Raw genomic sequence first — 26,831 nt, forward strand, 5'->3', positions numbered from 1 at the left:
CTGGTATGTATTCCCCACTGATCTTCAAAGGTTAACTTCCTACCTATTCGGTTATAATACCTTCTTCTTTAGACTTCACCTAGCTCATGTCTTTTTACTCTTCTACAATGCACTTACCATTTAATATTATGTATTTTGGATATCTGTTTCCTAACCTTACTCTACCACCTAAGCTCTAGGAGGGCAGAGCATTTTTGGTTAAACTTTGTATTTCTTCAAGCACCCATCAGTGCTTTTTGACATAGAGGAAGTTTATCAATGTTAAATTTTTAAAGATTATTTGGACACCATCCTTCAGTAGAGATACAGGCCCAAGGGTCGGGGGAGGATGGAAGATGACTGAAGACTAAGAAAATCAAAGAAATAAGATTGAGACAGGTTTTGAAGTATGGGAACTGTATGAGAAGTAGGAGTAGAGAGGGCAGTCAGCTAGAAAACAGATCAAGTGAAGAATGAGGAATAATACTAATTTTAGAGTCAACAAAATCTCAAAGTTAGAAAGGACCTTGGAAGTCATTTAGTCCTATCCGTTCTACATGAATCCACTGTCCAATGTATCTAGTAAGTCTTCATTCAGCTTTTGTTTGAAGATATCTAGTGAATGGAAACCCCTTAATATATAATAGCATGTCTGAAAGGCACAGAAGAACTGCATAAATAGTAGACAAGAATAGCTTGGTAGAGAGGATTCAATATGGCACAGCAAAGACAGAGATTCACTTGAGCTTTCCCCAAACTCCTTCAAATGCCTTTAAAAATGACTCTAAACAAAATCTGGAGTAGCAGAACCCACAAAAAGACAGAGGGAAACAAAATTCCAACCCAAGACAATTTGGAAGGTTGGCAGGTAAGGTCTATTGCACCAGGGTGAGAAAAGAGCACAGTCCAGGCCCCAGAAAAGCCAGAGCAGGCATTATGGTGACTGAATCATAGGCAGCAGTAACAGTTTCCAGACCTCTCAGGCTACGGACCCCAAAGTCTGCTTACTTAGGTCAGCAGAGAAGGTCTGTCTCACCTGGGTGGCAGGGGAGCATAGTTCAGTAAAGGCTGTGCCAGCAAAGCCCCATCCCAGCAAACCAGGAGCAGGCTTTGGGAGTGACTGAATCAGCAGCAGCAGGGGCTGCTTCTGGAGCACTCATCCAAGAGATGGTAAGGGCATCAAACAAATGGCCAGAAGGAGATTACGGGAGTCTTTTTACTAACATTAAAGCAGGACTCTGCTGTTTGCCCATAGTTGGATCCAGGTAGCAGAACTGGGTGGCAGTCCCAGGGACAGGAAGAACACTAGCAAAGCAGGGCTTTCAGCAGTAGTGGAGGGGGGACCCTTCTCATAGTTCCAGAGCAGAAAAGAGTGTTTGTGATTGCTCACAGATAAGAACACAGGCCAGAAGAGTAGTAAACACCTCTTCTTACATCATTTCACTTTGAAAGAATGAAAACTTACATGTCCCTAGAAGGATCTCTGAAAACAGCTGTAGAAAACCTCTAAAGCTTGAGACAGTGTGCCCTCCACCCTGGAAGCAGAGTCCTACTTTAACAAAGAGTTAAACATCAATGAATAGGATGGAAAAATGAAGAAACAATAGAAAAAAACTGACTATTTTCAATTACTATGGTGACAATGAAGATCAAAAACACACTCAGAAGAAGACAACAAAATCAAAACTCCTACATCCAAAGCCTCCAAGAAAAATATGAATTTGTCTCAGACCATGGAAAAACTCAAAAAGGTTTTTGAAAATCAAGTAAGAGAGATAAAGGAAAAATTGGGAAAAGAAATGAGAGTGATGCAAGATAATCATAAAAAAAATGAGTCTACAGCTTGGTAAAGGAAACACACAAAAATACTAAAGAAAATAACATCTTAAATAACAGGTTAGGCTAAATGGAAAAAAGGTCCAAAGAATCAATGAGGAGAAGAATGCCTTAAAAAGCAGAATTGGTCAAATGGTAAAGGAGGTACAAAATCTCACTGAAGAAAATAATTCCTTAAAAATTAGAATGGGGTAAATGAAAGCTAATGACTTTATGATAAATCAAGGAACAATAAAACAAAACCAGAAGAATGAAAAAAAAAATAGAAGACAATGTGAAATATCTCATTGGAAAAGCAACTGATCTGGAAAATAGAACCAGAAGAGATCATATAAAAATTTTTGGACTTCCTGTAAGCTATGATTAAAAAAAAAAGAACCTAGACATCATCGTTCAAGAAATTATCAAGGAAAACTGCCCTGATATTCTAGAAGCAGAGAGTAAAATAGAAATTGATAGAATTCCCCAATCACCTGCTGAAGGAGATCCCAAAATGAAAATTCCTAGGAATATTATAGCCAAATTCCAGAGTTCCCAGGTTAAGAAGAAAATATTGCAAGCAGCCAGAAAGAATTCAAGTATGGTGGAGCCACAGTCAGGATAACACAAGATTTTGTAGATTCTACATTAAAGGATCAGAGAACTTGGGGTATGATATTCTGTAAGTCAAAGGAGCTAGGATTACAACCAAGAATCATCTACCCAGCAAAACTAAGTATAATCCTTCAGGGGGGAAAATAGACATACAATGAGATAGAGGGCTTTCAAGTCTTCTTGAAGAAAAGGACAGAGATGAAGAGAAAATTTGACTTTCAAATATAATACTCACTAGAAGCATAAAAAAAAGGCAAACAGGAAAGGGAAATCATAAGGAACTTAAAACTTAAACTGTTTGCATTCGTACATGGCAAGATGATATTTGTAACTCCTAAGACCTTTCTCATTATTAGGGCAGTTAAAAGGAGTATATATAGACAGAAGACAATGGCATGAGTTGAATTTGAATGGATTATATCTTAAAATAAAATTAAAAGGTGAGACAGTAATACACTGTTGGTGGAGTTGTGAACCAATTCAACCATTCTGTAGAGCAATTAGAACTATGCCCAAAGGTGTATAAAACAAAGCATAACCTTTAATTTAGCAATACCACTACTAGGTCTGTATCCTAAAAGAGATAAAAAAGAGAAGGACCTATATGTGCAAAAATATTTGTAGCATCTCTTTTCTGGGGGTAAAGAATTAGAAGATGAGGGGAAGCCTATCAATTGGGGAACACTGAACAAGTTGTGGTATGTGTTTATGATGGTATGCTATTGTACTATAAAAATTATGAGCAGGATGCTCTCAGAAAAACCTAGAAAGACTTGCATGGGCTGATGCAAAATTAAATATACTGTGTACAAAGTAACAGCAATATTGTAAGATGATCAGCTTTGAGTGATTTAGATCTTCTCAGCAATACAACAATCCAAGACAACTCTGAACAACTTAAGATGAAAAATGCTATCCATCTACCTACTGAAACAAACCCAGGAACTATCTGAACACAATTACAAAACACTTTTCACACAAATAAAGTCAGATCTAAATAATTGGAAAAATATTAGTTGCTCACGTGTAGGCCGAGCTAATATAATAAAAATGACAATTCTGCCTAAGCTAATTTACTTATTCAGTGCCATACCAATCAAACTACCAAAAATCATTTTATAGAGCTAGAAAAAATAATAACAAGATTCATTTGGAAGAACAAAATGTCCAGAATATCAAGGGAATGAATGAAATGAAATGCAAAGGAAGGTGGCCTAGCTCTTTCAGATCCTAAATTGTATTATAAAGCAGTAATCATCAAAACTACTTGGTAAGAAATAGAGTGGTGGATCAGTGAAATAGGTCAGGTACAAAAGACATAGTAGTCAATGACCATAGTAATCTACTATTTGATAAACCCAAAGACCCCAGCTTCTGGGATAAGAACTCACTCTTTGACAAAAACTTCTGGGAAAACCGAAAAAGAGTATGGCAGAAACTAGGCTTAGAGCAAAATCTCACACTCTATACCAAAATAAAGTCAAAATAGTCAATATACACACACATACATATATATATATATATATATATATATACACAAACACATACACACATATGTATGCCTTTTATATATAATAGCCTCTCTCTGTTTATATATATATACACACACACACACACATATACATATATAAATATATACACATACATAGATAATATATGGATTATATGTGTGTGTATGTTTGTGTGCATGTATCCCCCTGTGCCCCAGAACTTAAGAGGAACTAGTGTAAAGCTAGCTGTAACTTTTCTTATGGCTTGGGGTGGGGAATGAGGATAAATTGAATGAAGGAAAACTTGATCTTAAAGTAGGTAGTTTCTTTGATCTGATGTGGATCCTGGATCTTCAAGATTCATGGAAATGAGTTCACTCTTAAGCCTGGGCCTGGCTTCTGTGACTGTGATGACACAGTACTTGTCCATCCAGAGGAAAACAACAATTCTCATAAGCCTCAGTGGATGGGAGTTTTCCCCAGTCCTCATTGATACTTGTAACATTTTTTTATGTGGAAGTTTTTGGCAAGAGCTACAATTTGAACAGTCTCATCTCAGCCAGGTTCAAGTGTGATGGGTTCAGCACAGAGCAGGATGAGGTATTCTGTCAGTGATAGTCAGGGACATAGTGGGGCTCTTGGCTTGGTTCCTGATGAAGGAGATTCCCTCCAAAAGGCAGACCCAGATGACACAGCAGAAGCTTTGGGGATGGAAGACCCATTCTGTGGCACTCAGTGTCTTCTCAGTGATGCACCCCCCACATGTGCTACACTTTTCTACGTTAATGTCATATTACTGTTCACAGTAAAGTGCCCCTTCAAGGCTGTGGAACTTCTGCTCCTGCAGCTGCTACTCACGCTGGTAGCATGTGAAATACATGACATGGAATTGACATTCAAGTACCCAGACTACAGGCTGGGAACATACCAGAATCTGGTGGCACCAATCACACTTTTCATTTGTGAGGAGCTTGTTACTATCTGGCTGCTCCATGTCCCTCATAAGCTGCTGTGTCAACTTTTCCAGCTCTTCTGCCTCACAAAGAGTTAGAGGTCCTGGGCTCAGGAGGATGTGCCTGGTCCTGAGCAGGAGGGAACACTGGACATTGCTTTTCTTGAACACAAGGCTTGTCTTTCTGCTGAACATAGGCAAAGCTGGGAGGCTTTTGAGAGGATCATGCACCAGTGGGAGGGTTAATCCCCCTTCTGAGGAAGGGAAATCCAGGTGCCAGAGGGATAAATTTAGGGATTGTAGGAGTGAATTTGGGGGACACAGAGTTAAACTTTGGGACAGGGGTGGAGACTAGGTTTAAGGGTGAGGCTGGGTCTGGGGGTGGAACTATAGATGGAGCTTCAGTTGGGGCTGAAGCCACAACTGAAGCTGGAACTGTGGACTTAAAGGCTGTTTGGTTGCAATCTTAGTCACAGATATAGAATGGGAATGAGGAGGACCAGTAGGACCCAACCAAGGAAGAAGAGGTACTATGGTAGAAACTACAGGTAGTACACTTGACTTAGGAGGGAATAGAGGGACAGCTGGGAGAGGCCCAGATCAAGATGAAACCCTGGTCTTAAAGGTATCATTCTTGGCCATCCCATACAATAAGTAGGACAGAAAGTCCATCTCCAGGTCAATGCTGCTCACCTTTCTTCTGGACTGATGTGTTGATACTGGAGATTCAACTCCCACTTCTCCCAGAGGAGGGGTAGGGAAGGGAATGCCTCTTCTTCTAGAGGAGGGGAGAATGGTTCCTCAAACAGGGGAGGAGATGGTAGGAAGGCTCCTTCCAGAGAAATATCTCCATCATCCCCAGATAGCAACAGAGTTGGTAGCAAGGAGAAATCTTCCAGGGGTAGGGGAAGAAACTTGATAACCTTGTCCACTTGAACCCTCTGGGCCCCAGGCTCTGGATGGGTCTCTGCAGCCCCTGCAAGGAAAGAGTTCACTTTGGGGCCATGACTGAGGCAAATTTCTTCTGTGGAGCATATAAAGTGGGGAGCTAAGACAGAGACAGAGATCAAGGGTGAGGGGTGGAAGGCGGGGTGCCACCATTTGGAGTTGGGACCATAGCTTTTGCCCAACTACTTGGCTAGTCCAAATGAATAGTTATCGGTAATGTGTCAAGCCCCCCTATGTCTCCCTTTTGCTTTCAATTATGGATTAAAAGGGTCAAGAGTATTAAAAGTATTCAGTATTAAAAATAGCTGTGGCATGAACAACAGCTAAACCCCAATAAAACCATCTTGGCAAGTGGGCTGAACCAGTTTGAAGATAACTGACAAATCTGAAACAAAAAAGTGAGTTAGGGAATGTCTACCCCAATAATGTGAAGACTTCCCCTTGTGGAATTGGCCAAGGTCATCTAATGCATCCCTAGCCATCACCAGTCATCTTGACTTTTGTCCTGACATTGGACTTCTATGACTCTGGAGGAGAAGCGGTTGATTACTTTGCCTCAATTAAATCCAACTCACCTGAAAGTCAAGACATCACTCATCATCCACTATATTACCCTAACATCACGATGTCACTAGTTCTCTTCAAAAATTAATGATGAACAAAAAAAATGTACTTTTGTTTCCTGTAATTGATTTGCATAATTTGTTGTTATTGTTGCTGCTTTTAATTGAACAAGTTTTTCTTCAAGTACTTTATTACATATTCCAGATAATTCTTGATGTAACATTTAAATGTCTGTCCAAGGTTGCCCAAGGTTTTCAATAGAAGCCCAAGAGCTTCTTCAGACATGGTGGTATTGTCCTTAAGTTTATTATACCTAGATAGCACCACCTTTCTTCCTATGGTCTTTACCATGGTAACAGTTGCAATATAGACTTTTATGCATGAGTACTCAAATGTTTTTACACTCTCTGTCAAGTTTTGTGGAAGAATGTATTCATATATGATGGTTTTAGCAGATAACAGCTTTTTTGGAATGTACTGTTTTGGAATAATAGGTATAAGTTGAATTCATGCCATTAAAATAAAAAAAAAGAATGTTAATCTTCTTTTCAAATTTATTTTCCTCTTCCCTCCTCTTCTCTTTTCTTCTTTCTCCATTCTCTTTCTCTTGGTAATTTCATCAACTTTCATAGCTTTACCTGTTATTTCTATCCAGATGACTTTTATATTTATATATGTAACTCCAGTTTCTTTACTAAAATTTAATCCAAGACCACCACTTGCCTGTTGGACAATCTGAACTGGATTTTCTAAAGATATGTTAAATTCAACATGTGTAAAATTGAACTCATTATCTTTCCTCCTAAAAATAAACAAAAAACTTCACCTCATTATTTCTGTCAAAGGAACCACCATTCCCCCAATGTCTCAACCTGTAGTCTTAGCATAATTCTGTACTCTTTTTTTGTCCTCAACCACACATATTCAATCAGTTGAAAAATCTTGCCATTTTCACATTCATAAACTATTTCTCTTATGTCCTCTTCTCTCCACTTACATAGCAATTTAATCCAGGTTCTCATCATCTGTAACCTATATTGTTGCAAGAGCCTCTTAATTAGTCTCCTTGCCTCAAACTTCACCCAAAACCTGTTTATCTCAAGTATGCCAAAGTAATTTTCCATAAGTACAGGTCTAGCAATGTGATTCCCCTACTCAACCAACTCCAGTGTCCTCTTATTGCTTCAAATGTAAAATATAAACTATTTAGGTTTTTCTTTAATTAACTCTTTAGCTTTAACTATTTTAACTTTTAGTGCCTTATACAAACCAACTGCAATCTATCTTCCCAGACTTTATTCTCCTAGCATTACTTCCCTCTCCACACTCTGAAATAAAGCCAAACTCATCTTCTTTCTGTTTCTTATTTATAACACTCCATTTCTTATTTCCATGCCTTAACATTGTCCATGCCATATGCCTAGAAGGAACTCTGTCCTTACCTGTGCCTTACAGAATCCCTCTCTTCCTTCAAGATAAAGTTCAATATTCATTAGTGCAATCATTTAGTAAAGCAATTTTGAATTTTGAAACTGTGATTAAACTATCCATACCCTTTGAATAGAGACTCCTTATTGGGTTTGTACCTGAAGGAAGCCATTAACAAGAAGAAAGGTCATAAATACACTAAAATATTTATAGCAGTACTTTTATTATGATAGCAAAGAACTGGAAACAAAATAAAGATGTACCAATTACATGATGGGTATAAAAAATCATGGTATATAAACATAATGGAATACACTATGCTATAAAGAAACAATGAATATAATGAATACAGAGAATCCTGAAAAAAGTTCCATGAGTTGATGCAACTTATAGGTAGACCCAAGAAAATAATACACACAATGATTATAATAATATACATATAAAGAAGAAGAATAGAAATTGTGTGTTGCAAAATTATAGAGAATGAACATGGCTCTAAATAAGAAGTATAGAGGGAAGTCCACATGGGGGAAAATTTATATATATTGTTATATTGTTTCATTGTGTAGAACATTTTTTCTGATTTTTTCTCTTCTTCCACTTTTTAAATTCTTTTAAGTTTAAATCCTCTCTAATTCTTTTAAGTTCTTAATAAAACTTTATTTTGTGACATAGCTCTCTGGGAGTGGAAAGGGACAGAGAGTAGGGAAGTTTTAGACTAGGTAAAAACAAAGTATATTAACATAATACATTTAAAGAAAGTCACAGCTCAGGCAATATCTACTACAGAAAACTTTCCCTGATGCTCCTAGACTTATTCATATTTAACCACTATGCCTATATTTATATTTACTAACCTTATATTTATGATATATATTTATATGGATATGTTATTGTCCTAATTATTATATTATTTGATAAATATTAATTATATTATAATATCTTATATGCTTATAAAATATATATAATATGATTATATATAAATAATAATAATAATATGTAATAATAAACTCCCTAGAAATAGAGATTATTTAATTCTTTGCACTTGTACCCCCAGACTCTAACACAGGATTTGATATTTAGTGGTAAATAAATACTTATTAATTGATTGAATGATTCAGGTCATGAAAATTATTTTTACCATGCCTTTTTTAATAGGTAGAATTTCTTTTTCTTTGTTGTGTAGATTTTTCAATGCTTTCCTATTCTTCAGTTTTTTTTTTCTTTTTTAAGATTTAAGTAACTATTCAATTTGTGCTCTTGCTTCATCTAGTCCAGGTTTAGGAACAATCTTATTTCCCTTGTATTGGTCTTCACTATTATGTAGCATAATTTGTATCTGAAGATATCATTGGCGAAACAACATGAAATCATTTCCTATAATGGATAAAATCTGTTTCCAATTTTGTTACCATGTAATATTGATACATAATAAAAAAAATCTTTCATTTCTTCTTCATTCCATTCAATGTTCACTCCTGATTTACTTGATTTCCTTGTCAATGTCAGATGGAAGCATTTCTAGCAGTAGGTATATTGGTACTTCTGATTTGTTCCAGAATGTCTTATTTTCTTGTGGTGCTTAATTCCAAAGGGACTCCATTTTTCCTACTATCCTCCCTGTCAATCACATTATTATGGCTGTTATTAGTAGGAAGAGCCTGTAACTCTGTAACACTCCATCTCTTTCTTTGATTCATAGGAATCACATCATACTGCCTGGGTGCTTACCCAATCATCAGTTATTATCAGAGCCCAATTGGCTAAAACTTCAGGGTTCCTACTAGGTCTTTATAGTTATCTCATGACACACAGTCTCTCCACTGTATATCTCCTCAGTTGGAATTTACTGACTTTTACATTGCCCTCCCCTTACACAGCCCTTCACATTATGACATGGTTTGAGATTTTGGTAATTATCATTACTATTATTATCATCTCATTCTTCTCTTGTTCTGTGTTGTTCAATTAGAAACAGTTCTGGGACAAGTCATTATTCTGTATTTTTTGTACTTAATGTTTTATGGTCTCTTGCATGGACAGAAAAATAACTGCTTTTCGAGTTGAATAAAAGTTTAATACACAAGTTGATCCTCTGTAGACTCATTGAAATTAAGGACAACTTCAGGAGCATACAGAACAAGAAGATGTATATGTACTCTATCCTGTTCCCAAATGGACTTGATTCTTTCCACTCTACATTTTAGTAGCTTTTCATACCACACAACTTGAAAATTATGAGTATTTGGTGTGCTGGCATCTATTTAAAATATTCTTCTTCTTCTTTTTTTTTTTTTGGCAAGGCAATTGGGGTTAAATGACTTGCCCAGGGTCACACAGCTAGTAAGTGTGAAGTATTTGGTCTGTGACTGGATTTGAACTTCTGACTTCAGAGCCAGTGCTCTATCCACTGCACTACCTACTTGTTCCCTAAAATATTATTCTTACATATTTTATGGATCAGTATTATTTCCCAGTGATTATGAATAGCAGTTTTAATTGTTGAATTATTAAGGATATTTTGAAGTCTAAATTTGAATTGTAGATATTTATAATAGGTTAATTCATGAAAGATAGTGAACTTTTAATTTATAATTCTAGCAATAAAGTCTTGTCTTACTAGTTATTTAGCAGGTGTTACATTTTGGTATCCTGAAATGATATTTCACTGGAAAAACTGAATTGAACAAAATTCCAGGCTTCTAGGTACAAGCCTTCTTAAATTTAGGATGACAGTGATTTCATCCTGAGTTGCCTTCATATGCCTTTATTTCTATAAAGAAATACATATGATTCATTCATATTTGATTTTTAGAATTATTAACACCATTATTGCTATCATGTCATCATCATCATCATTATCACCATTTTAGAAATAGAGAGGTTAAGTGCCGTTCTCAGAGTTGTAGAGACAGTATTTGTCAGAGGCAGAAGTTGAAAACAGGACTCCCTGATTCTGAGGTCAGCTCTTCATGCTCCTTTCTTAGTTATTTATATATTTCTTCTTCCTCATGTTAAGTTTTTACCTTTTTAAGAGTAAAGTTCGTATTAAATCTACATTCATACCCCTGGGATCTAATATAAAAAACCTACACACACTAATCATTTGGCGGATGTTTTTAAACATTGAGCTTTTAATTGACAAGAACACATGGGTATCAATTCATAGATGGCTGTGCCCCACTTATCATCACGTTCCTCCAGGACTTCTCATTAGCTAAGGTGTCTAAGACAATCCATAAAGAAGTAGTAGGAAAAAAAAAACTTTAAATTTGGATTCAGGAGACCCAGATGCTGATCCAAACTTGGCCACAACTCATGTCAAGGTGAAGATCTAAAATACGAATGGTTAACTCAATGAAACACCCAAAACACCAAGTCATCTGAATCTTCACTCTCCCTCAATCATCAGATTAATAAGTTGACAAGTCCTATCAATTTTTCCTTGCCAAGATTTGTTTCGATTTATTCAATTCCACATCCATTAGCAATGCCTTTGGTCAAGTCCTCATTGCTTTCTAGCGTAATTGGGGGAAAAGATTCCTACCAGTCTCATCTTCAGTTTTTCTCCCAACCTATCTTTCAAAAAATAATCTTCTTAATACAGTCTCTCATCATGTCATATAACCACAGAATTTCAGGGATTTGGAGGGATTTTAGAGACCATTGTATCCAGCTTATAACAGAAAAGTGATTCCTTTTACAATATACCAGTCATCTACTTGCCAGTAATATTATGATTATGACTACTGGTACTACTAAAATATTGAAGTAAAATAAAGTTAAGTTGTTCCTCATTATCTACCTTTTAATTCTAGGCCTCTTAAATTTTTTTCTACAAATTATTTTGGTGGTTTATTATTTTTTTTTTACTTTTCTCTCTTATCCTCCCTCCCTTGACCCAGGGAGAAACTCCTTCATTCATGCTGTCAGCAATTCATATATAATATAGACTTTCAGAGATATATGTAGAGACACTCAAAGTTTGCTCTATTCCAGCTCAAAATCTATGTTCCTATGGTCTGTAATGGCACCCAGATGGAGATATTTCCTATTCCAAGCACTTTCAGAAAATGGCAACTCCAGGTGTAGTTAACAGGTAATCCAGGAGGGTCTATGGTCTGAGTAATCTCTCAACATCCAAAGTCAGTCTTAATGTATGATGTCTCAGATTGGTTTTGCTTTATATGCTGAAATATGACGTAGTGGTACTCAATAACAGTTTTACCTGGCTTGGCAAACTTTCTTTATTAAAAAAATCTCTATTTCTGTTACCTTTTGAAATTTTTTTAGGCAAGGGGTGCATTTTAAATAACCTAAGTAAAAAAAATCCTTCTCTCGGTAGCATCTGAGGGTTTCAGAGTGGGGAGATTTAACAGACGGTTGATACTGCCTGATTATTAGATCTGTCAGTGCCTGTCTGAACATGAAGCTGATATTTTACAGATTTTTTTTAGCTAAAAAGTCTGTCTATCTTTATATCACTTGCCTTCAAAGATACATTTTCGTGGGGCTTTATGTTCTATTTTAAAATAAACATGCTCTCCAAATTTGCCTACACCTCTTTTCCTAAAGATTTTCCCTTTATTCCTAAAAGGGGAATCAATTATCTTTTCTCAAAATTTCCAGTGTGACTGATAAGCTCCAATGCCAGTTTAATACCTTCATATGCATAACACTAAATGTTTTCATTAGTGACCTCAAATATTAAGTACAGACTCCACTTTCTGGGATTTAGGATGGAAGCATGTCTTTTTTCTTTTTTATTCTTTTTTTTTTAGGCAATTGGGGTTAAGAGACTTGCCCAAGGTCACACAGCTAGTAAGTTCAACTGTTTGGTCTGAAGTTGGATTTGAACTCAGGTCCTCCTGACTTCAGGGCCAGTGCTTTATCCACTGTGTCACCTAGCTGCCCCACGCATATCTTTAGATAATAGCATAGATACATTTTCCCACCACTGGAAGTAGGAACTCCTTCCACCAGTGCAGATCATGATCCCTCTATGTCTTCTCATCTTAAGCAATTCATGGCTATGTCTTTCTATAAATCCTCAAAAGAACATCCCCCAATTCATTGGAGATCTTTTGCTGGCTCTCTTTATGTGTCATGGATAAAAGTGTAGCTGTTACAATCCAGAATGTCCATGTGTTATTCCTTACTTTCACTCTATCACTACTTCCTTTTCTGACCACAAATGTCCTTGGTGATATTTTTCACTGCTGGTCTCACATTAAGGTCATTGCTGTGGCCAGGATTCTTGTACCATGCTTCTCTACTCTGCATGTTGGGTCACCTGCAATTTTGATAGATAAATATATACTACCATTAAGATCATACTGTGTGTACAACAGAAGATATTGACTGTTCTGAAATGATTTTTTCTGGTTTTAACTTCCCTTTTCAAGTTTACCTATCTGATTATTATAGATTTTTTTATAAAAAATATATTTGAATAAATGAATGGTGTGTGAATTAGTATCTATGTTTCTATGTAACAGGAGGAGGGATTTTGAGTTGAAAATGACAATAGAGACCATCTAGACCAACTCCTTTATTTGTAGATAAAGAAACTGAGAACCACTGAAGTTAAATGATGACTAAGGCAACATGGGTACTTAGTAGGAAAGCTGGGATTTGAACTTATGTCCTTTGTCCAAATCTGACATCATTTCCACTGTATTATGTTACTTATTGGTGTTGATTCTGCCTTAATCAATAAGCAACCTTGGCTAAATCACTTCACATCTAGTTGTTTCAATTTCTGCCGTGATAAAATAAGAGTTTGCACTTGATGATCATTTTTTTTTTATTTTGAACATTTGTTGATTATCTGATTCTTTTATTTCCCTTCTTGTTTGATGTTTATCTTCTTCCCTTCCTGTGATTCTTTAGTCTCTGGTTGGGTTGGATTGTCTTTAGCTAGAAAGTTATCTCAAATTTTGCTCTAAGCTGATGAAGGAGATATTGATGTGGGGCTGCTCTTTTCTTTATCTGTATGCAGTCTTCAACTCTTTATCTATTTCCTAGTAATTTCTCAGTTTCTAGAAATAGGGCTCCTACTAACAGATATAAACAAAGGATTCATATTGTTCTTTTTTTCTTTGTTTAATACAATTAAAACAAATATTTGTTAAGTAATGTTCAGAACTTTACCTAGTCAAATGTTTTCTCTTTGTATGTGTGTGTGTGTGTGTGTGTGTGTGTGTGTGTTCAACTAACAGACACTAAACAGCAGGGGGTGGGGCAGTCTTTTCTTCTCTCCACTTTTCAGGTCATTATATGATAGGGAACATTACCTCTGAATTTCCCTTATTGTCTTTTTAAATGTTTTTGTCAATGATACTTTTCATATGTACATAGACCATTTTCTGAAATATTTTATGTAGTTAAGAAAATAGGAGTGTGTGTTGGTAGTTGCTCTCAATTTTTTTCATTTTTTTCCTTTAATAAAGATATTGTTGTTGATATTTTCCATTGTTTTTCAATCTTTCAAACTTTAAAAATCAATCCAAGATAACATTCAGAATAGTGTCAACATAAGCGAAGATTTTTTTTCTTCTGAGTATTTGGTCAAGTTCATCCACTACAATATGGCTCTTAACTGAGCTCTTCCAGGGCAAAAGTGGTTGGCCTGTCTTTAGAGAATAAAATGCAATCTCCAAAGCTCTCCTTTAACAAGGCATCTTTCATGTATATTATAATGCCATACAACATTTCTTTATAGATACAACACCAGAGATAATTTTGTTCGCTGGTCATTTGATTACTAATATCAAGCAAGGCACTAAAGAGGAAGATATACATATGCTCACTGAAATAGTTTACAATCATCAAGAAAGGTGTCCCATATAAAGTCTAAATGGAACAAGCTTTTCTAACATATGAAAAGATTTTTTTTCGAGATGCTCCTATTAATGGATGACTTTGTGCTTATTACTTTATCCTAAAATGCATGGGCATGACCATTCTGAAGAGATTGGCCTTATGTGAGAGGTATGAAAAATGAGTGAAGTATCTACATGGCTCATATATAGTTGGGTTGGTGGCTCATTATGTTATTCAATTAGCATACATATGTTGTCCAGATACTACAAATGGCCAATGAATCACCATGTATATAAGGGCAACCAAGGAAACCTTACAATTTACTGGCCTATGAAATGTTTCTCCCTCTCTCCCTTCCTGAAGATAAGTCCAAAGAAGATCTGTGTTCCAAATCAGGCAGAAGCCCCAAAGAAAAAGAGAAAGAGCTTTTCTATAGCAGTGAGGCTATCTTTGACTAAATAAAAAAAATCATCTTTTATACTACTTTTAGTCACAGGGACCCATAAGGATGAACCTTTATTAAATGGCCAGAGTATGTGGCTCACTGAAAAGGGCTGGCACCCATGCTGAGCTCTATGGCTGGTGTTGTTGAGTCATTTTTCAACTGGGTCTGACTCTTCATGACCCCATTTCAGGCTTTCTTGGCAGAAATACCAAAGTGGTTTGCCATTTGCTTCTCTAGTTTATTTTACAGATGAAGAAAGTGAGGCAAACAGGGTTAAGTGACTTGCTCAGAGTTACACAACTAAGTAAATGTCTGAGGTCAGATTTTTAACTCAGGAAGATGAGTCTTCCTGAATCCAGGCTTAACTTTCTATCCACTGTGCCATCTAGCTACTGACAACAAAAATAAAAACAATATGCGGCTCATCAAAAAGCTCTAGAGCCCATGCTTAGCTCGATGTAGAGTGCCCCAATCTAGTAGACCAGAGAATTTCCTGATTATTCCTGCCTGATATCCCTATGGTATATCCCCCCTCCACCCTAGTAGAAGGAAATCAGGCAGTAACTTTCATTTTCTTAACTGTATCCATGACTCATGGTTGCTGGCACATATTACATGTTTAAGAAATGCTTACTTAATTGAGTTTAAGGAAAGTGACAGTGAGCTACATAACATTGAAGGACTCTTATTGTCTTCAATGGTCACAAGTAATTCATAGACACAAAGGTACAATTTTTTATATCAGTATTCTTTGAGAAATGCTATATGTTCATGAATTATAGGACTCCATGAAAGACAAAAGGATATATTGGGTGGGACACTGACCTAGAGTTAGAACCTTTGTTCAAATCCCACCTCAGATACATACTAGTCATAGGATCTAGGGCAAGTCCCTGTGTCTCATCTCTCTCATATGAAAAATGGTGGGGGGGTGGGTAGGAGCAGTTTGGACTAGATGACTTCTAAAGTTTTCTCCAACTCTAAATCCACATTGATATGATCATATAATCTCTCAAGCACAAAAATTTCAGGTAACCAAAAAGGCTACGGAGGAAAATATGGCTATGGCAGGCATTAGTTAGTTTCAGGACATTACCAACTATGATTTATGTGCAAAAAGTGATATTAAATACATGATTCAGGAACTCTATGATTGGAAAAGGAGGTGGGTTGGTCATGTGGTGAGAATGGGAAAAATATAGATAGTCAAGCTGAATGTTGCACAGGTACCATGGGATATTAAGGTTGTGGTTGTGTAGTTTGTCCTTTCTTTTCGAAAAGGACCATGACATCAGAAAGATGATGCCATGACTTGCAAATCAATTGGATTTAAGTGAGAGAAGACTGAGAAAAGTCACCAGTCTCACTTTCTCCTCCAGATCCATCTGGGTCCAGTGGCCAGATATAGATCAGGATGACTTCAGATGGCCCAGGATGCAGTGGGGGACCTTGGCCTTTTTAAGCTAAGGTCTTTCCAAGTTCTCACTTTGACTGAGGCAATGCTTATTCAGTGATTAAGGCTGATTAAGATGTGAGCCAAGGTATGACCCCTTTAGTCCAAAAAAAAAAATCAAAGGGAGAGGAAAACCCTCAGGGTTTCTGGGCAGAAGAGAAATAATTACTATTTATAATCATGCTGAGTCATCAGAGCCCCCCCCAAAAATAACAATTAAGTGGTGCTTGGGCAGGGACCTATTGTTGTCTGAGCAATGAGAGCCAGAATGAATTAAGGCATGGTCTTTAAGAAAGAAGTGTAGCATTAAACCCCAAGATATCAAAGTAGGTTTCAACCATTGAAATTTGCCTTCCTTTGGGCAAAGCACCCTCAGGGAATGACCTGACATTCCATCTGGAGACAGGAGAGGAGAGAATGGCAAAGAGAGGAAAGAAGAGGAGAGGAGAGGAGTGGTGTTGGCCAATTGGAACTGCCCCGTTGGGTCCCCAGTGGACAACTTCAACTACTCACAGGTTGTGGTTTATCCTCCATTCTCAAAGAGGACCATGACATCAGGAAGATGGTGTCATGAATTGACCATGGGATATTAAAAGACCCAGAGGGATCCCTGAAGCCTGTTGGATAGATTCTCTGATAGATTTATGAAAATGCATGCTTAGGAATCATGTGGGATAAAAAGGCATGGACATGGTACAATTTTCTCTGGTAGTGATGAGCTCACCATAATATTCAGTTTAAGAATTTAACAAAATTACTGGACTTTACTATCCTGCCTATCTCCCTACTCTCCTCCAATCATTCAACCTAGTAATGATATTTTTATGGTACATTAAGGATTGTAAAACATTATCACCATAGCAACTTACTGTACAGTTGTCCAAATTTTATTTTAGTAAGGAGGAATCTGAAGTTGAGAGAGATTAAATGTCTTTTCTAAGGCCAAATGATCACAGACTCTTAGATCTCAAGGTGGAAATATAGACCAATTCCCTCAATGAACAGATGAAGAAAGTGAGGTCAAAGAACACTGGGTGACCTCCCCAAAGTCATACAGTTAGAAAGCTTTGAGGGTGAGATTCAAACCCAGGTCTCCTGATTTCATATTCAAAATATTTTCACTATATCTCTTTGATTTTCCCAGTAGCAGACATCTGTCAAATGGCCTTTTTCAATTCAGAGGGCAGACTGAGTTAATTGCCACAAAGTAGAGCTAACAGTTTCAATTAAATAAAAAAAAACACTCATAAAATTGTATTCTATGGTCACTACGTAATAAACTTGTATGCCTACCAAAAGGAGTGAACGACAGGCTCAGGACAATGTTATTGCCACTTGCAGGAAAATGTTATGCCACCATTATTTGTGCCTATGCTCCCACCATGACAAACCTTGATGAAGTCAAAAAAAAATTTTATGAAGACCTGGAGACTGTTATCATCAATATGCTAAAAGAGGACAAGCTTATAATTCTGGGTAACTTTAATGCTAGAGTAGGTTCAGCCTACCAGACTTGGCAGGGAGGAATGGAGTTGGAAACAGCAACAGCAATGGTCACTTACTACTGAAGACCTATGCATCTCATGACCTTCTTATCACCAATCCTGTTTTCCATTTACCTACATGTAATAAAACTTTGTGGATACACCCTTGCAACAAATATTGGCATTTAATAGACTATGTGATTGTAAGGAGAAGAGACAGACAGGATGGGAGAGTGACAAAGGTAATGTGTGGCACAGAGTGCTGGACTGATCATAGACTTATCCTCTCCAAGCTAAATAATTGCATTCAACAAAAGCAGTGTCCCCAAGGGAAAGTGACTGCCAGAAGAATTAATGTCAACAGATGAGAGCTCTTCTCTTAGAGGGAACATGTTTCTAACTTGGAGGGAAAGTTGAGCCAACATACACTTGGCAACAGTGGAGCAGAAAAGGAGTGGGCAGCTTTCAAAGATTTGGTGTATAGCACTGCATTTGCTCATCTGGGTCAGAATACTCAAGCATCAAGACTGGTTTGATGAAAATTATGGGTAATTTCAGAAGCTTCTAAATGAAAAACAAGAACTCTACAGGGTTTACTGCAGGATAGTTCATCCATGTCTAAGAAGGCAAAATTTAATTCCATCAAAAATAAAGTAAAAGAAAAGCATAGAGAGATGCAGGTTCATCAGTAAAAAGGCATATGAAATTCATTTTCATGCTGATAGTAACAATCCAAAGCACTTTTATGAAGGCCATTTATGAGTCAAAGACTATGGTGCATCTCAACTACTCAGTGCTGCTGGAGTCACATTGATTAGTGATAAGGACACGATCCTAGAGAGATGGACTGAACACTTCCATAGTGTTCTCAACAGACTATCATCAATCAATACTGAAACCACTGACCATTTGCCTCAGGTTGAAATCAATCCCTCCCTAGCTGAAGTTCCAAAAGAAGAGGTTTTGAATGCCATTAGGCTCCTTTTGTGTGGCAAAGCAACTGGTACTGATTTTATTCCAAGGTAGGGATTTACAAGGTAGGGATTCCATTGCTCATACAAAAGCTAACTGAAATTTTCCAGGTTATACGGCAAGAGGAGATTATCCCCCAGAAGTTCAAGGATGCCTCTATTGTTCATCTCTATAAAGGTAAAGGAAATAGATTGTCCTGTGACAATCACAGGAGGGTCTCTCTCTTAGTCATTTCTGGCAGGATTCTTGCCAGAGTCCTTTTTTTAAAATAGTTTATTTTGAATTATCAACAATCACTTCCATAATCTTTTGAGTTTTAAATTTTTCTTCCCCTCCCTCTCCAAGATGGCACACAATATGATATAGGCTATATATACACATTCCTAAAAACATATTTTCATATTAATGATATTGTAAATAAGAATTAGAACCAATAGGAGGAACCACCAGAAAGAGGAAACAAAACACAACAGAAGAAAAAAAAAAGCAAATAGTATGCTTTGATCTCCATTCAAACTCCATAGTTCTTTCTTTGGATGTGGATAGCATTTTCCTCCATGAGGCCTTTGGAGATGTCTTAGATCCTTGTATTGCTGAGAAGGGTTAAGTCTATCAATATTAGTCATTGCACAACGTGGCTGTTACTGTGCACAATGTTCTCCTGGTTCTGCTTACTTCACTCAGCATCAGACCATACAAGTCTTTCAGGTTTTTCTGCAGTCTGCCTGTTCATCATTTCTTATAGCACAATAGTATTCTATTACAGTCATATACCACAACTTGTTCAGCTATTCCCCAATTGATGGGCATCCTCTCAATTTCCAATTCTTTGCCACCATAAAAAGAGCTACTATAAATATTTTTGTACATGTGGGTCCTTTTTCCCATTTGTATGATTTCTTTGGGATGCAGTTGTAGAAGTGCTATTGCTGGATCAAAGGGTGTGCACATTTTTATAGGCCTTTGGACACAGTTCCAAATTGCTCTTCAAACTAAATGGTGGTATCAATTCACAACTCCACCAATAATGCATTAATGTTCCAATTTTCCCACATCTTCTCCAACATTTATCATGTTCCTGTTTTGTCATGTTGGCCAATCTGATAGGTATGATATGGTTAGAGTCCTTTTTAATAGGCTGATCCTTCAACTGGAAGATGGTCATCTACCTGAGAGCCTGTGTGGTTTCAGAAAGGGCCAAGGAACAATTGATAAGATGTTTACTGCTCAAAAACTCCAGAAGAAATGCCAGGAGTGGAATAGAAGTCTGTACACAATGTTTGTAGATCTGACCAAGGCCTTTGATGCTGTCAGTCATGAGGGCTTATGGAAAATTATGTCAAAATATGGTTGCCAGGAGAAGTTCATCAGCATTGTACATCAGTTTCATGATGGCATGCTTGTCTGGATTTTGGATAATGTATAATACTCTTTTGCTTTCCCAGTCACCAATGGAGCAAAATAAGGCTGTGTGCTTGCTCCCATGCTTTTTAACATGATGTTTTCCTCCATGTTATCAAACGACTTCAATGAGGATGAACACGGCATCAATGTCAGCTACCATGCTGATGATGAATTCTTCATGATAATGACTATAAGCCCAAACCAAAGTGGAGGGAGTGTTGGTACATGATTTTCTGTTTGCAGATGATTTTGCACTCAATACAGCCTCTGAAGCAGAGATACAGCAAAGTATGGATTGATTCTCTGCTGCTTGTGCTAATTTTGGCCTCACAATTAACACCAAGAAAACACAGGTGCTCCATCAGTTACCACCACACCATCCATACATGGAACCATTTATTACAGCAAATGGAGAAGTTTTGAATACTGTGGATAAATTCACTCACTTTGGTAGTGTACTTTTCAAGGATGTATACATTGATTATGAGGTTGATGCATGCATTGCCAGAGCTATCAGTGTTTGGGAGGCTCTAAAGGAAAGTAGTGGGAGAGAAGAAGTATTAGATTGACTACCAAACAGAAGGTCTACAGAGCCATTGTGCTGAACTTATTTTGTGGGCCTATGAAACCTAGACAGTATACCAGTGCTGTGCCAGTAAACTGAATTACTTCCATTTGAATTGTTTTAGGAAGATTCTGAAGTTCAGACACTGAGGTTTTTTCTTGAACTAAATTGCCAAACATTCAAACTATTCTTCAGACAGTGTAACTACAATGGGCTGGCCACGTCGTTCAAATGCAAAATGCATGCTTGCCAAAAAGACTATTTTACAGAGAATTCACACTGGGAAAGTGCTCACATGGTGGTCAGAAGGAGCAATATAAGGACATTCTCAAGGTCTCTCTTCTTAAGAATTAGAATTGATTGAGTGACGTGGGAGACACTGGCACAGGACCACTCAGCATGATGTGCCCACATCAGAGAAGATGCTGTGCTTTATTAGTAAAAAAAAGACTAAAATAGCTCAAAAGAAACACAAGATGCACAAATTTAGAGAATCTACCCAGAATGTTCACATGGACTATTTGTGCCTGACCTGAGGTACAGCATTCCGAGCTTGTATTGGTCTGATCAGTCAGTCAGACACACTGTAACTTGACTCTAACATAGTGATGTCATTTTGGTTTTCTTAGAGAATGAAGGATAACAACCAACCAACCAACCAACTTTTTCTTGTGGTTCCTTGAACAGGCTACTTACCAGGCCAATGAGCTGTATGGGTTCTCTTGTAATCGAACATATCCATCCATCCATTCATTCATTCATTCATTCATTCATTCATTTATTCATGAAATGTTTATTAAGCCCACTGTGTACAAGGCACTTTGCTGGTCATTGTAGGACTGGAGGACAAATAATATTTACCTAGGGGACAGAATAGAATTTCATAGATTGAGGATATAACAACAGAAATGACCCCATTAGAGACCTCAGGTATGATTGAACTACATTTTTTTCTTTCTTTGTTTCTTTCTTTCTTTCTCTATTTCTTCTTCTTTCTTCCTCTTTACTCATCCTTCTCCTCTTCCTCTTCCTCCTTCTCTTCCTCCTCCTCCTCCTCCACCTTCATTTGCTCCTCCTTCTCCTTTTCCTGAAGGTCCTCATTAAGATCTTTGTAAAATTTCTCTACCATTTCAACTATTATTAATGCATAAACTACAATTATTTTCATGTTGGTATTTTGTACAAATTCTTGTCATTAGTGCTTCAACACATGATTATCAAATGTCTCATGAAGTAATATTTTTGTTGCTTTGGAATGTACAATAAAACCTATTCCATCATCTTTCTTTCCTTCCCTAAGTAGTGCCTCTGAGTCATCTTTTAATCTTACTGCAACTTCCTGCTTTCATCTGACTTCAGTTACAGCAAGAATGTCAAGATTTATATGATTGCATTATAGCAGTAATATGCTTACTCTTGGGTCACTAAAAATGTATATCAAGTTTAGATTACCAATGATTATATTGAAGTTTGTTAACAATACAAAAATTGTGTGATTCATAACTTCTGTGTAATCTCTCCTACTATCACTGCACAAGAGTAAGGGGGCTTCACAGGACTCAGGTCCATTATATTTTCTGTTTCATGAGATGCCATGGCCAAATCAATTTCATTTCTAGGTGTCCTGCCTGATATTGATGTAACTTTCTGTGATGAGCGTGTCTTGCCAACAGAAAACAGACTTGCTCTATTACTAGTGCCATGTTGAAAGGCTCTCCAGCATGGGAAACCTGCCAAGGCTTGTACTTCACTGGCATATCTTCTGAGAAATCAAGGTTTCCTCTATGCCACAGTAAGATCAGAATTGAACTTTGTGATTTCAGCCACTATCTTTAAATGTAATATGTATAGATCTCCTTCTATACCTGAAAGCATATAACTATAAAACTGAAATCATCCCAAGGATAACAAAAAAAACTAATTTAATAGGAGACCTGGCAATGAAGATACAATTCTTAGAACAAAATAAGTATTATCTGCCTTGTTTCAATCAAAACTTAAAGTTTGGGAAGTATTCTTTCAGCCTTTAGTATCTAAGAGGCTAATGTTATCTATTGACAAAAAGATTTTCTGGCTGGTTTCAGAACCAGCATTGATAGCAGAGGTGTAACTGAGTTATCATACAGAAGGATCAATATGTTCCATCCTAAGCCCTTGTCTTTTTTCATTCTAGGACAATTCTAGCGTAAAGAGGACCTGGAGAGAAAACCTTCATCTTACCTTCCACTCAGCCACCATGAATAAATGCCTGTCTCTTTTGTTTTTATTTTTTTTCTCTCATCTTAGGTGAATGAGTATCTAGAGATGGAATGGACCAGGTTTTAGCATGTTTGAAGTCTCCCTTCTTCAGTGTTTCTTCACTCAACACTCTGATAGAAGAACCAGTAGTGGTCTATGCAGCAACCAAACTCAGTAACAGAGATCATAGGAAACAGTAGAATTAATAACTGAGTTTTATGAGGAGCCAACCCTGAGGAACAGCCTGCTCAATCTAGCCTAACAGTGGATTGATCTTTTATCCAAGATGCCATGAGCTACATGGAGCTAGTCCAACTGAGAAAGGGAGTGACTCATTTATCAACAATGCCAAAACCATAAGGGAACTTGATATGCACTCTAAGAAGGGAGAACAGCATTTCAAAGGACAGGAGTCATCCCTTGGCCTTATATGCCACCTAAATGGTTACCTTACTACCATTGTGCATTAAATTTGAGCCCACTTCCACAGGGACCATTTGTAGATAGAAGGGAGAATTCATTCCCAGTTTGGGAGAATGTTTTTGTAACTTTTGTATTTTTGTAAAAACTAATTGATATCAACTGGTTAATTGATAGTGAGGGGCATGCTGGAATGAGGGCTTGTAGGTAAAAGTGTTAGAAACTCCAACCACTCAGGATTATTCTTAGAACATTGTCATGCACCCTCCAAGGATTCAACCCGCCAGTAAGAGTAAAGATTAGGAGAGAAATCAGACTAGGTGCTACACAAATAACTTGAGATGACTGGAGAGAAAAAAAAAAGAAATTTTCACAGTACCTCCTTAGTGGAAAAATACATAGAAATAGTAGTCAGAAGGCCTGGAGTCAAGTCTCAGTTCTACCAATTAGTAGTCATATGGTCTTGGGATATTAAAGCTTCATGAGAGTATTAAGAATAGTTAGCAATTGTGCTTAAAAGTTTGATATAATTCTCATGTGAATCCATCCAAACCAGGGGTTTTTCTTTGGTAGTTGATTTACAGCTACATCTATTTCCTTTTCTGAGATTGGGTTATTTATGATTTCTATCTGATCTGCTGATTGTAGGTTATTTTATATTTTTTAACATACTGCTCTATTTTGTTGTGTTCTCAGATTTATTAGCATATAAACTGAGCACAGAGTATAATATGTCCTGATTTATCTATTTATTACTTCTGGTTTTGTTGTGATTTGACCTTGCTCATTTGCTATTTTGTTGATTTATTTCTTTGCTCTCTCCTTTTTACTATTTTAAGGGTTTATCAGTTTTATTAGTCTTGTCAAAGACCAAACTTTTGGTTATGTTTATAATTTTTATTTATAATTTATCTATTTTCACTCTCATTTTAATATCTCCTTTGTGTTTCTTTAAGGGTTGTTTACCTTCTGGTTTTCTATTTTTTAAATGCATATTCAGTTCATTAATCCTCTCTCGTGGTATTTTTTAAAGGTATCTTTGTAAAGATGTGATTTTTTCCCCCTGAGAACTGACTTAGTTTCATCTCAGAAAATTAGGTATGATATTTCAAAATTTTAGTTGTTTTTACAGTTATTGTTTCCAGAAATCATTCTTTAGCTAAGATTTATTATTTCATTATTCATTATTTAAGATTTCATTGTTAAGTCTCCATTTGAGTCTGTAGGTTTTGTTTGTGGTTCCTGTACCAATTATAATTTTATTGGGTTATAGTCTGTAAAGGATGCATTACATATTTCTGTCTTTTTAGATTTGTTTGTATTTTTGTTATGTGCTAGTACCTGGTCAATTTTTTTGTAAAAATTCCATGTGTTCCTGAAAAATATGTGTATTCTTTTGCCACTCCATTTAGAAGATGCCATAAGCTTTAAACTCTAGTTTCACCAGCAGTTTATTCAGTTCTATATTTTCCCTCTTGTTTATCTTTCTGTTACTTATCCAAAACTGAGACAGGGATATTGAAATCTACTGTCGCTATTGTATTACAGTCCAGAAGCTCAGATAAGTATTTTTTTTCTTTATGAATTTGGATGCTAAGGCATTTGGAATGTTTAAATTTATTGCTGATATTCATTCATTGTCTATGGTTCCTTTCAGCATAATATAATTGTCTTGTTTATGCATTTAAACATTTTTGAATGTTTCCTTTTGTTTTAGCAGTAGTATGATTGTAACTGTTGCACTTTTTAGATTCACTTGATTCATAGCATTTTTTTTCCCATTCCCTCAGTTTTATTTTGTGTACGTCTGTTGTTTTTTTAATGAGTTTCTTGCAAGCAATAAGTTGTAGAATTTTATTTTCTTACCAAATTTGTCACTCATTTTCATTTTATTGGTTTGACTATTAGATTCTAATTTATTTTTATTAAAGTTATACTTTCCTCCATCTTTGTCTAATAGTAAATGTTATTTTTAGTAAAATTTTTCTTCCCTCTTCTGCTGTGAACACAATACTATGTTGTTGTTGTTGTTGTTTCAATTATTTTACATTAATCTTTCTTAAGGCATCCCTATTCCTACTGGCTTTCTTTCAACCCTCATTCCCTCCTCTTGTTTGTTTCCCCTTTCCCTTTGGAATTTTCATTATTAGTTATTTTTTTCCTTCCTGCTTTTATGTAGTTGTGATTTTTCCTCCTTTTTTTCCCCTCAGTCAAGTAGATTCCTTCTTCCTCTCCTCCTCTTCAACTAGTCATGTTAATTAGTTGTTGTTTTAATTTCATTTTTGTGCCCCTTTTCAAAATATTTCTTACTCGCTTCATTATCTCTTTTTCTCTTTCTGTCTACTCTAGTCCCTCATTTTCTGCTTCATGACCCCTATACTTATTTGAACTTTCTCTTTTCTCTGTATACCTTGATCAATCAAAGCTTCCAAAGTAACCATTCTAGGCTTCCCTGTCTCTCAGCACGAAAGCAAGGCTTCCTTCCTTTTCTATCTCCCTCACCCCTTCTTCTGACCCACTCCCCTGTAGGGCTTCTCTTTCTGAGGCCACAGAAGTCACCTTCCCTCATTACTCACTTTTAATTTGGATGACACATCACACATTCCTCTCTATCCCCCTGCTCCTCTCTTTCTTTTCATATACCCTCTCATGTTGTAATATACTCCTTACATAAAACAACAACAGCAACAATGAAATAATAAACAAACAGTGATTCACTTGTCTGTAGGGTATCATCAGGTTCTGCCCATAACTTCCCATGTCTGCTTCTTCATTATTACCTCCTCCAGACTTCTGCCTTCATACTTATGTCTTTGTGTGTGTATTTAGAAGGAAGTTTCTTACTGGTCTCTCCTTTGTCACTGTGTCGCTATTGCTGTCCTTGGTTGCCACATTTATTTTTTTTTTCTTTCTGCATTTAGTGGTTTGAAGTGTTCAGGTCTACTTTCTTTCAAAAAATGTTTCAAACACCTCTTTACAGGACTTTCTCCTGATTATTTAAAGGTCTTCTCTTGATCATCTGCAGAACTTGTTGTTTCTGAATTAAGTTGTTTAATGTAACTACTATGTGTCTTAGAGTTTGTAGTGGTGCTCTCCCCTCCCCTCAAGTGATTTATGAATACTTTCCATTGGTATTGTTGATATTTCATTTTCTATGCTCAGAAATTCTGGGCAGTTCTTTTCTATTATTTCTTGCATTGTGGTGTTAAGTTTCTGTGTTTTGTTTCATTGTTT

At 36.6% G+C, this 26,831-nt stretch overlaps 1 pseudogene; it reads right to left on the reverse strand.

Moving 5' to 3' along the window:
• Nucleotides 1–4,279: 4,279 nt before the first annotated feature.
• Nucleotides 4,280–26,831, reverse strand: part of LOC114026651 — a 159,510-nt pseudogene continuing 136,958 nt past the window's right edge.

This window comes from Vombatus ursinus, unplaced genomic scaffold (genome assembly GCF_900497805.2).
Source record: "Vombatus ursinus unplaced genomic scaffold, bare-nosed wombat genome assembly UNPS02014841.1, whole genome shotgun sequence".
Taxonomy (NCBI): Eukaryota; Metazoa; Chordata; class Mammalia; order Diprotodontia; family Vombatidae; genus Vombatus; species Vombatus ursinus.